This window comes from Lemur catta, chromosome X, assembly GCF_020740605.2.
Source record: "Lemur catta isolate mLemCat1 chromosome X, mLemCat1.pri, whole genome shotgun sequence".
Taxonomy (NCBI): Eukaryota; Metazoa; Chordata; class Mammalia; order Primates; family Lemuridae; genus Lemur; species Lemur catta.
Genome location: NC_059155.1, coordinates 44,940,854 through 44,952,640, shown reverse-complemented (window position 1 = coordinate 44,952,640; position 11,787 = coordinate 44,940,854).

Sequence of the window (11,787 nt, the reverse complement as noted above, 5' to 3'; positions counted from 1 at the left end):
AAAAAAGAATAAGAATAAAATAAAAATAAAAAATATACTTAATGAAGGAGATACAAGACTTGAATAGTGAAAACTAGACAATGTTGCTGAAAGAAATTAATGAATATATAAATAAATGTGACTACATTCCCACATTCATGGATTAGAATACTTAATATTGTTAAAATATCAATACTAGACAAAATGAACTACAGATTTGAAGCAATCTTTATCAAAATCCCAATGAAGTATTTTATTTTGTAGAAGTAGAAAAACCCATTCTAAAACTTATATGGAACCTCAAGTTAGACTGACTAGCCAAAATAATCTTGATAAAGAATAAATTTGGAGGACTCACACTTTGTGATTTCAAAAATTACTGTGAAGCTACAATATTGAAGAGTGTGGTACTGTCATAAAGAAAGACAAAATTAAAAATGTTCTTGCAGCAAATGATATAAAAAAATGAAAAGAATACTCCTAGGAGAAGAGAAAATATTTGCAAAAACATATATCTAATAAATGAGTTGTATCCAGAAAATATATATAAAATACAACTCAATAATAAAAGATAAATATCTCACTTAAAAATTAGACAAAGGATTTGAATAGATGTCAAATCAATAATCTAAGCTTCCACCTCAAGAATCTAGAGAAAGAAGAGAAATGTAAACCCACAGCACACAGGAAAAATTAAACAATAATGATAAGAACAGACATCAGTGAAATTTAACCCAGAATATAGTAAATTAATAAATAAAATAAAACAAAAAGCTTACTCTTTGAAGGGTCAAAAAAACTGGCAAACCTCTAAAATGATTGGAAAAAAGAACACACAAGTTACCAGTATCAGAAAAAAAGAGGACTATCACTACAGACCCTGCAGACATCAAAAGGATAAGGATGTAATACAAATAATTGTGCACACATGAATCTAAAAACTCAGGTGAAGTATGTCAATTCCTTGAAAAACACAAATTATAGCAATTATCTCAATATCAAATACATTATTTGAATACCTCTATGGCTGTTAATATAATTGAATTTATAATTTATAATTTGAAACTCCCCCCAAAAAGTCTTCCAGCTCAGAAGGTTTCACTCGATCAAAGGTCCAAAGAATTAAAACCAATTCTACACAATCCTTTCCAGAAAATAGAAGAGGAAAGAACATTTTTCAGCTCATTTTACATAGCTAGAATCTTGATACTAAGATCAGACAAAAATAGAAAACTATACAACAATATCCCTACAGATGCAAAAATCTGTAGCAAACTATTAGCAAAAAGAAATCAGCAATACATAAAAAGAATTATATACTATAACCCAGGGATTCAAGGCTGGTTCAATATTCAATTAATGTAATCCATTATACTAAAGAAGAAAATTAAAGAAGAAAAACCACATGATCGTATCAATTGGTACATACAAAGAATGACAAAATTAAACACCCATTGATAATTAAAACTCTCAAAAAACTAAAAATGGAGTGGAGTTTTCTCAGTTCGATTAAGAATAAATACCAAAAAATCAACAACTAAATGTATCCTTAATGCTGAAAGACTAAATGCTCCCTCCCTAAGCTCTAGAACAAGGCAAGGATATCTGTGTTCATCACTCTTATTCAACACAGTCCTGGAAGTTCCACCAGTGTAATAAGGCATTAAGAGGAAATAAAAGGCATAAATATGAGAAAGTAAGAAATAAAATTTTCCGCATTAGCAGATTATATATAATTATATAATTGTCTATGTAGAATGCCCAAAAGAGTCTAGAAAAAATTTTTAAAACTTTAGAGATATTGAGTTCACCCAAGTTGCACGATATAAGATCAAAACACAATAATCTATATTGCATTTTCTTAGACAAAAAATTAAAATATGAAAACCAAAATTTAAAAAGACAATACTATTTACAATTGCTCAGTAAAAGAAATACTTTGCTGTAAATCTAAAATATACATACAGGATCTGCATCTCAAAAACTTCAAAATGTTGATGAAAGAAACTAAAAAAGATTGAAGTAAATGTAGAGACATACAGTGTTCATGGTTTGGAAGACAAGATAATAATTAATTCTCTCCAAATTTTCAAGTTTAGTGCAAATGCCAATCAAAGTCACAAGATTTTTTTGTACTTACACACAAGATTATTCTAAAATGTATATGAAGAGGCAAAAAAGCTAGAATAGCTAAAACAAGTTTGACAAACAAGAATAGACTGGGAGGCATTAGTGTACCCAACTTCAAGACTTATTTAGCTACAGCAATCAAGACTGAATGGTATAGATGAAGATATAGATGCATAAACATTGGAACAGAACAGATAACCCAGAAATAGACACAAAAAGATATGCCCCAACAACATTTACAAAGTTGCAAAAGCAGAGGAGAGCCAAGATGGCCAACTAGAGACACGGCTTCTGGGACCGTCTGGCATAAGAGTAGAGTGTCTGACTCAGGGGAGCAGAGAACAATTACTGCACAGATGTGTACCACTGGGAGAGACAGCAGAAGAATCAGGGGACCCTACCAAGAGGAGCTGTGAAGCTAAGAGAGAGGAGGAGAGAAAAGAGAAATCGGCAGTGTGAACCAAATCCAGAGAGTCCTGGAGCCCAGTGAAAGGGCAGGGGTCTCTCCTCCCCCAACCTGGGTGCCTCGGGCCAGCAACAGGACACAGGGCTCTTACCCTGCAGGAGAGTGCTAGGAGGGACCAGAGAACTGACATCTCTGCATCTGGATCCCTCCTCCTCTGCAGCTCCTCCACTGCTGGCATCTCAGAAGGTAATTCTGACTGAGGCCGGCCTGTACCCATGGCTCCACCCTCCCCATGTAGCTGCAAAAGTGCTTTTCACTGAGACTTTGCTCCCTGCAACAGGAGCACATTCTCAGCCATACCTGCCTTGGAGAGAGTGTAGCCACAGTAGTGGCAGATCCAACACTAGAGCTGTGAGAGAGACCATGTCCCCTCCCCCCACCACAGTAGCCCATAGAATATCTGTGCTGAGTGACCTGCTTTTCAGTACTGAAGGTGCATTCCCACCAATCCAGTGGGACAGCCGCATTTTGCCATATTCTTGCCCAGAGGCATCTGGTGTGTTCACCTACTGAAGGCTCAGACAGCAGGATGGGGAGGGGTTGCAGTTCCCTGCTTGGGTGGCAAGAGAGAGCCCTTGTGAATATATCCAATGGCAGGGTGTGGAAGAGCACAGAGGAGCAGGGGGCTGTGAGCACACCCCAACCCCCAATACCTGCTGGAGAACAGCCATACTGGAGTAGGCTGCAGCACTAGGGCTGAATTTGCATAGGCCCTGGTTCCCATGGCAACTGAATGCTTCTGAGCTCAGGCTGAACTGGAGAAGTGGTGCCCCACATCACTCACTTCAGTAGGGAGTGCAGCTTGATCCAAGAGTCTCTTGAGCTACAACTACTCCCCTGATAGGAATGTACTCCCAGCAGAGACCTCTGTGGATAGAGAGACCTACCTGACTTGCCTTGGGGTCTAGTGGTGGAAAAGGGGTGCACAATTGAAGCTCCCCCTATCTGCCAGCATCACACGTAGACACATGACAGCATGTCAGACACATAAACTGTGGGTTAGCTGGAGAGCCAGTGTTTCATGGAGAGGGAATGCACATAGACTGATCAGAGGGGAAAATGCTATGGAATCACAGAGAACAAGTGGGGAGGGTGCATGCCACCCCTCCACAGAAAAACCAGGCTAGTGGACAGGGATGGAAAAAGCCTGGCTAAGGGCCTCAGCAATCTCATGATTAGGTTCCTCCCAACAGGGGCAGCTCCCCAGGCTTGGAGAGGTAGCCTTAAACTCCATATCAGTAGCTCCCCCTAACAGCTAGATAAGCAAACTCTGAGCACCATAGAGGCTCAGCAAAGCCCCACACCCAGGCTCTTCCACCCCAGCTGTGATCTATATTGCTCCTACCCCCATGACAGGGGGACCAGGCTCCAAGCAACCCTTGGAAACCACAAGGCCCCTCCCAAAGCTAAGGGCATTCATATACCCAACCTGGGGGACCAAAGCTTACCACAGGCACAACAGAATATCTCCACAACTGGCTCCTCCATGCAAACTGTTAATATAATCAATGACAGTGGGAACAGGCCCATAGCTAAACATACTGCCTTCCATCTCAAGCTATTAGGGAACAATGGATTGGTACCCACAAGTGCAATCCACCAGCTCAGATATTAAGATGGGATACCAAACTCACTAGACATTGGAAAGAGGTGAAGACAACAGGTCAGAGGTAATCCAAGAGGTTCATCAAATCTGCTAAAACACCCCAAAAGCAACTCAGGACTAGCACTCCTCTCCCCAGCACAGTCAGGGATCGATCTTTGGGGACTCAGAGACAGGGCCATGAACCAGTCCTAGCACCCATAGTTCTCAACCCAGAGGCCAAATGAGAAGGAATCAGCAAAATAACTCCAGAAACATGAAAAATCAGAGCAAAAAGATGCCACCAAAATAAATCAATAACTACTCACATATGGATACCAACCTAAACAAAATGCTTAAAATGACAGATGAAGAATTTTGAATATGTATTGTAAGAAAGCTCAATGAAATACAAGAGAAAATAGAAACCCAACACAAAGAAGCAACAAAAACAATGCAGGAAATGAATGAAAAAAATCTCTAAGGAAACTGAAGTATTAAAGAAAAACCAAACAAATTCTGGAAATGAAAAATTCATCCCAGGAATTACAAAACACTGTAGAAAGCCTTAAGAATAGGCTAGATCACACAGAAGAAAGATTCTCAGAGCTTGAAGGTAATATCTATGAGATAAACAAATCAGTCAAAGAGAAAAAGCAGAAAAACAAAAGGAATGAACAAAGCCTATAAAAAATGTGGGATTATATAAAGAAGCCAAACATAAGAATCCTAGGCATCCCTGAGGGCAAAGAAGAAAATACACAAGGGTTGGATAATTTACGTGAGGGAATAATTGAGGAAAATTCCCCTGGCCTAGCTAGGAATCTAGATATACAGATACAAGAAGCACACAGGACTCCTGGGAGATTCATCCTGAACAGGCAATCACCACATCACATAGTCATTAGGCTGGCCAAAGTAAACATGAGAGAGGCAGTCCCATGAGTATTAAGGTGAAAATAGCAGCTAACATACAAACGAAAACCTATTAGACTAATTGCAGATTTCTCAACTGAAACCTTATAAGCCAGAAGGGACTGGAAATGCATCCTCAGTCTTCTAAAACAGAATAATGGTGAGCCTAGAATTTTGTACCCTGCAAAACTAAGCTTCTTATATTACAGAGAAATAAAGACTTTCCCAAACAAGCAATCACTGAGGGAATTGGTAAACACCAGACCTGCCCTGCAGGAAGTACTCAGACCTGCATTATATACTGATAAGCAAAATGGACACCCACCAGTGTAAAATTGCCAAAAAGCTTAAGTCCAGAATCTAGATACCACCATGGCTTGAAAGGTAAAACAAAGCAATAAGGATATACACAATAGGATCAACAGAAATCCACCCCAAATATCAATCCTCTCAATAAATGTGAATGGCTTGAACTGCCCACTGAAGAGACATATGCTGCCTGACTGACTGGATAAAAAATACAAGCCAAGTATCTTTTGTCTCCAGGAAACACATCTAACCCAAAAGGACTCATTCAGATTCAATGTGAAGGAATGTAAAACAATATCCCATACAAATGGAAACCAAAAGAGAGCTGGTGTAGCCATTCTCATATCAGATAACATAGACTTTAAATCAACAAAAATAAAGAAAGCCAAAAATGGTCACTATAGAAAGGTGAAGGGAACAATTCAACAAGAAGACTTAACAATCCCAAATATTTATACACCTAACACAGGAGAACCCGGCTACATAAAGCAAATCCTACTAGATCTAAACAAAATGATAAACAGCAATGCCATAATAGCGAGAGACTTTAAAACCCCGCTGACAGAACTGGACAGATCCTCCAAATAGAAAATAAGCAAAGAAACAATGGACTTACATAGAACTCTAGAACAAATGGACATTACAAACATCTACAGAACATTCCAACCAAAAAACACTGAATATAGGTACTTCTCTTCAGCGCATAGGACTTTCTCCAAAATTGATCACATCCTAGGCCACAAAACAGATATCAACACATTTACAAAATAGAAATTATACCATGCATCTTCTCAGACCACAGTGGAATAAAATTATAAATCAATTCCACAGAAACACTCATCTCCACACAAAGTTGTGGAAATTAAACAACCTATTGCAGAATGATTATTAGATCAAGGAGGAGATAAAGATGAAAATCAAAAGATTCTTTGAACTAAATGATAATGGGGACACAAGTTATCAAAATCTGTGGGATACTGCAAAAGCAGTCCTGAGAGGAAAACTCATCACCTTAAATGCTCACATCTAAAAGACAGAAAGATCACAAATCGACAACCTAATGAATCATCTCAAAGAACTGGAAAAGGAAGAGCAAAAAAATCCTAAACCCAGGAAAAAAAATAAATAACCAAGATAAAATCAGAACTAAATGAAATCAATAACAAAAGATCTATATGGAAGATTAATGAAACAAAAAGTTGGTTCTCTCAAAAAATAAACAAAATTGACAGGCCTCTTGCTAGATTGCCCAGAAGCATAAAGAAAAGGACTTTAATAAGCTCAATGAGAAACAAAAAAGGAGAAGTCACTACTGATATCACGGAAATACAAAATATCATCTTTGAATACTATAAAAATCTCTATGCCCATAAATTTAAAACATGGAGGAAATGGACAAATTCTTAGAAACACACAACCTCCCTAGGGTCAATCAGGAAGAAATAGGAATCCTGAACAGACCAATATCAAGAACTAAAATTGAAGAAGCAATAAAAAATCTTCCAACAAAAAAAGTCCCAGATCAGACAGTTTCTCACCCAAATTTTACCAAACCTACAAGGAAGAACTGGTACATATACTGCAGAAACTATGAGAAGGAAGGAAGGAACGATAACATTGAGAAGGAAGGAATCCTCCCAACACATTTTACAAAGCCAATATCACCTTGATACCAAGCCAGGAAGGGACACAACTGAAAAAAGAAAACTACAGACCAATATCCCTTACGAATATAGATGTAAAAATTCTCAATAAAATCTTAGCAAACTAAATTCAACTGCACATCAAAAAAATAATTCACCATGACCAAGTGGGCTTCATCCCAGACATGCAAGCATGGTTCAGCATATACAAATCTATAAATGTAATTTACCATATAAACAGAAGCAAAAACAAAGACCATATGATCTTCTCAATAGATACAGAAAAAGCATTTGACAAAATTCAGCACCCCTTTGTGATAAGAACTCTTAACAAAATAGGCATAGATGGGACATACTTCAAAATAATAAAAGCCACATAGAACAAACCCACAGCCCACATCATACCAAACCGGGAAAAATTAAAAGCATTCCCACTTAAAACTGGAACTAGAAAAAGTTGCCCACTATCACCACTTCTATTCAACATAGTCCTGGAAGGCCCTGCCAGGGCAATCAGGCAAGAGAAGGAAATCAAGGGTATCCAAATGGGGAAAGAAGAGGTCCAACTATCACTCTTTGCTGACAGTATGATCTTATATCTAGAAAATTCCAAAGATTTAACCAAGGGACTCCTGGAATTGTTTAATGAATTCAGCAAAGTCTCAGGCTACAAAATCAATGCACAGAAATCAGAAAACAATGCACAGAAATCAATGCACAGAAAACCTTCATATATGCCAATGACAGTCAAGTTGAGAATCAAATCAAAGGCTCAATATCTTTCACAATAGCAACAAAGAAAATAAAATACCTAGGAATATATTTAACTAAGGAGGTGAGAGACCTCTATAAGGAGAACTTCAAAACACTGAGGAAAGAAATTGCAGAGGATGGCAATAGATGGAAAAACATATCATGGCCATGGATCGGCAAAATCAACATTGTTAAAATGTCTATACTACCCAACGTGATTTACAGATTCCATGCAGTCCTTATTAAAACACTAATGTCATTTTTTGCAGACCTCAAAAAAATAGTTCTACACTTCATGTGGAATCAGAAAAGACACCGAGTAGCTAATGCAATCCTACATAATAAAAATAAATCAGGAAGCATCACTTTACCAGACTTCAAGCTATACTACAGGGTGTAGTAACCCAAACAGCATGGTACTGGTACAAAAACAGAGACACAGATCTATCAATCAGAACAGAGGACACAGATATTAATCCATCCTCATATTGCCATCTGATCTTTGACAAAGCCTATAAAACACACACTGAGGTAAAGAATCCCTAGTCAATAAATGGTGCTGGGAAAATTGGATAGCCACATGCAGATGGCTAAAACAGCATCCGCATCTCTCACCTCTCACAAAAATTAATTCATGCTGGATAACAGACTTAAACCTAAGTCATGAAACTATAAGAATTCTAGAAGAAAATGTTGGAAAAACTCTTATAGACATGGGCCTAGACAAAGAATTTAAGAAGACCTCAAAAGCATTCACAACAACAACAACAACCAAATAAATGGGACCTGAGCAAATTAAATAGCTTCTGCATAGCCACGGACACAATCAATAGAGCAAATATACAATCTACAAAATGGTAGAAAATATTTGGATGCTATATATCCAATAAAGGGCTGATACGGAGAATCTACAAAGAACTGCAGCAAATTAGTGAGAAAAAAATCAAGCAAGCCCATTAAAAAGAGGGCAAAAGATATGAACAGAAACTTTTCAAAAGAAGATAGATTAATGGCCAACAAACACATGGAAAAATGCTCAATGTCTCTAATCATCAAGGTAATGCAAATCAAAACCACAGTGAGATATCACCTAACTCCAGTGAGAATTGCTTTTATACAAAAGTCCCAAAACAGATGATGCTGAAGATTTAGAGAGAAACGTACACTTACACACTCTTGGTGGGACTGCAAACTACTACAACCTCTATGGAAAGTAGTATGGAGATACCACAACAACTAAAAGTAGACGTACCATTTGATCCAGCAATCCCACTACTAGGTATTTACCCAAAGCAAAAAAAGATATTTTATTAAAAAGACACTTGCAATTGAATTTATAGCAGCACAATTCATGATCGCAAAGATGTGGAATTGACCCAAATGCCCATCAATACTTCAGTGCATTAATAAATTGTGGTATATGTATACTATGGAGCACTACTCAGTCATAAACACAAAAAGATATGGAGATCTAGTATCTTTTGTAACAACCTGGATGGAACCGGAGGCCATTCTTAGTGAAGTATAGCAAGAATGGAAAAACAAACACCACATGTACTCAATACTAACTTGAATTAATTGACCAACACTTTTGTGCACATATGGTAGTAAAATTCAAGGGAAATCAAGTGGGTGGGACAGGGAAGGAGGGGAAGGGTAAATTCATACCTAACAGGTATAATGCACAATAACTGACTGAAGGGCACACTTATAACTTCGACTCAAACTGTACAAAAGCAAATTATGCAACCAAAATGTATGTACCCCGGTAATATTCTAAATAAATAAATAAATGTTACAGCTGTTTTAAACTTGAGTCCCTCTCAGATCATAAAGCCTGTGACCTCATGCCTCAGGTCCCCATCCATTAGATGAGAGAGTTAATCAAATGCTCTGCTTAGCACACGGGGCAGAATGTTATGTGGCCTGCTTTCTTTTCCATTCACTCTTTGATTTACTATTCTTAATGCTAAAGTATCATTTAGAAGTCATGGTGTTTCTCATGTTTATTGACAATATATAAACAAAATATGTTTTTCTCAGCTTGCTCAATCCCAAATTCTCCTACATACAGTTCAGTAAAATAAATTACCTTTGGAATCACACATACCTTTTAAGCACAATGTATATACAAGAAAATGGATGAGCAGTTTTGACTATACTTGTGCATTTAGTCAAGTCTAGCACTTCCCTAAACCGCTTTATCCTTTTGACATCTGACTAAATGTCAGGGGCCTCTTCCCATTTGGGGAGAATTTCCTCCTCCTTTTCCTTTCCTCCCATTCCCCACAGCCATCATTTCTTCACTTTTACGATAATTCCAATACCTTATTTGCACTTGTTGCAAAGTCCACCCCTTGCTCCTTTCCCTTTCTCTCCTTCAAATATCCCATCCTAACCTAACCTTGAGTGGTGAAAACGAGAAACTACCATTTAAGCAGTAATCAGCACAATGCTATTCCCTCTAGATATTAACTTAGTGGACCACTGTGGATAATATATTTGGAAAAATTTTAGTCTCATCTATGATTTTTTTTGCTTCTTGAAAGAGATTGGGTGCAGAATATGGAATTGATCTTAAGTCTAAGGTCTTTCACTCCCATAGTTGATATATGACACATTTATTAACATCCAAGAAAAGCAAAGATATATATGTGTTGCCAGAAGGCTATTATGAAATATTTTAAGGTTCCAGTTCTTATCATTTCTGGCTAATAGATGAAGTTCTCTATACTACAAAAAGCTATATTTTGTTGCTTATTGATAGTGCTACAACTTACTTTTAAAGTTCCTAAATGATCAAACTTTTGAATGAAAAATTTTTCACTTTAATAACACAAACTCCTTGATGGTAATGATTTGATTTGTTACTCTTATAGAACTAATTTCTTCCTCCTTCATACACCCTACATACTTTGTTTATACTGCTATACTGTTACACTGTTACTGTACTGCTCATCCTGAATTAGTGTGGCTGTCCATCTCCAGAGTCTCGCCATTTGATTGGCATGAGGCTGTACTGTAGCAGAAAGAGAAGGGAAGCTGGTATTAGAATACCTGGATTACAATATTTGTTGTGTTACTTAGCTGTGTGCCTTCATGTCTTAATGATACGGAATTTTGTGCTGCTGCCAAATACGAACTAGTTTGGTACATTGTTTGTAAACTCAAAATATATGATCACTACATTTTAGTGGGTGTGGAGAAGACAGACTATTTAAAATGGAATATTTTGGACAAAAGGTCATCATAGACCTCAATAAATTACTTCAGATTTCTTGAGACTCGGTTTTGGCATCGAAATATATATATGATGCCTACCTTGCAGGATTGTTTAAAGGTTAACTGAAGTGTTATGTGAAAGAGCCTAGCCCAGTGTCTGGAAAATGGATGATGTTAATCCATGTTTTATTAGGTTGGTAGACTTCCCCTCCCCCCCCCCAAAAAAACCCTCCAAAATTCAATATGCATATTCTGATTCGTCTTTTAAGAAAAAGCTAAAAGGCACCGCTGTACAAAACCTTTCCAAACAACTTCAGGCAGTATAACTCTTTGGTAGGAGTAGTGGGCTTTTGGAATCAGAAGAGACCTCCAAATGTAAAACCAGGTCTACCATTTAGTAGCTCCCTGACCTTGGACAAGTTACTTAATCTCTCTGCATCTAGATTTCCTATCTGCAAAATGAGATCATCGTGGTACATACCTCATAGGATTGTAGAGGATTAAATGAGACATGTATATAGAGCACTTATTACAGTCCCTGACATTTACAAAATCCTCCATAAGTAGTACATAGAAGTAGTAATAGAGTTTCCTCTTCAGTAAAATGTTAATTAAAAATGCTTTCCCTGCCTTTCAGTGTTGTGTCAAAGTTCTGACGCAAAAGTCTTTTAAAGTGTAATCCTTAAAAGTAAAAGATTGGTATATACCGCGTATTTTGGGCAAAGAGCTAACTTTACTTTTCTAGAATATGTTTTCCTTCGCCCGCCTGCACTGGAGGTAATAATACC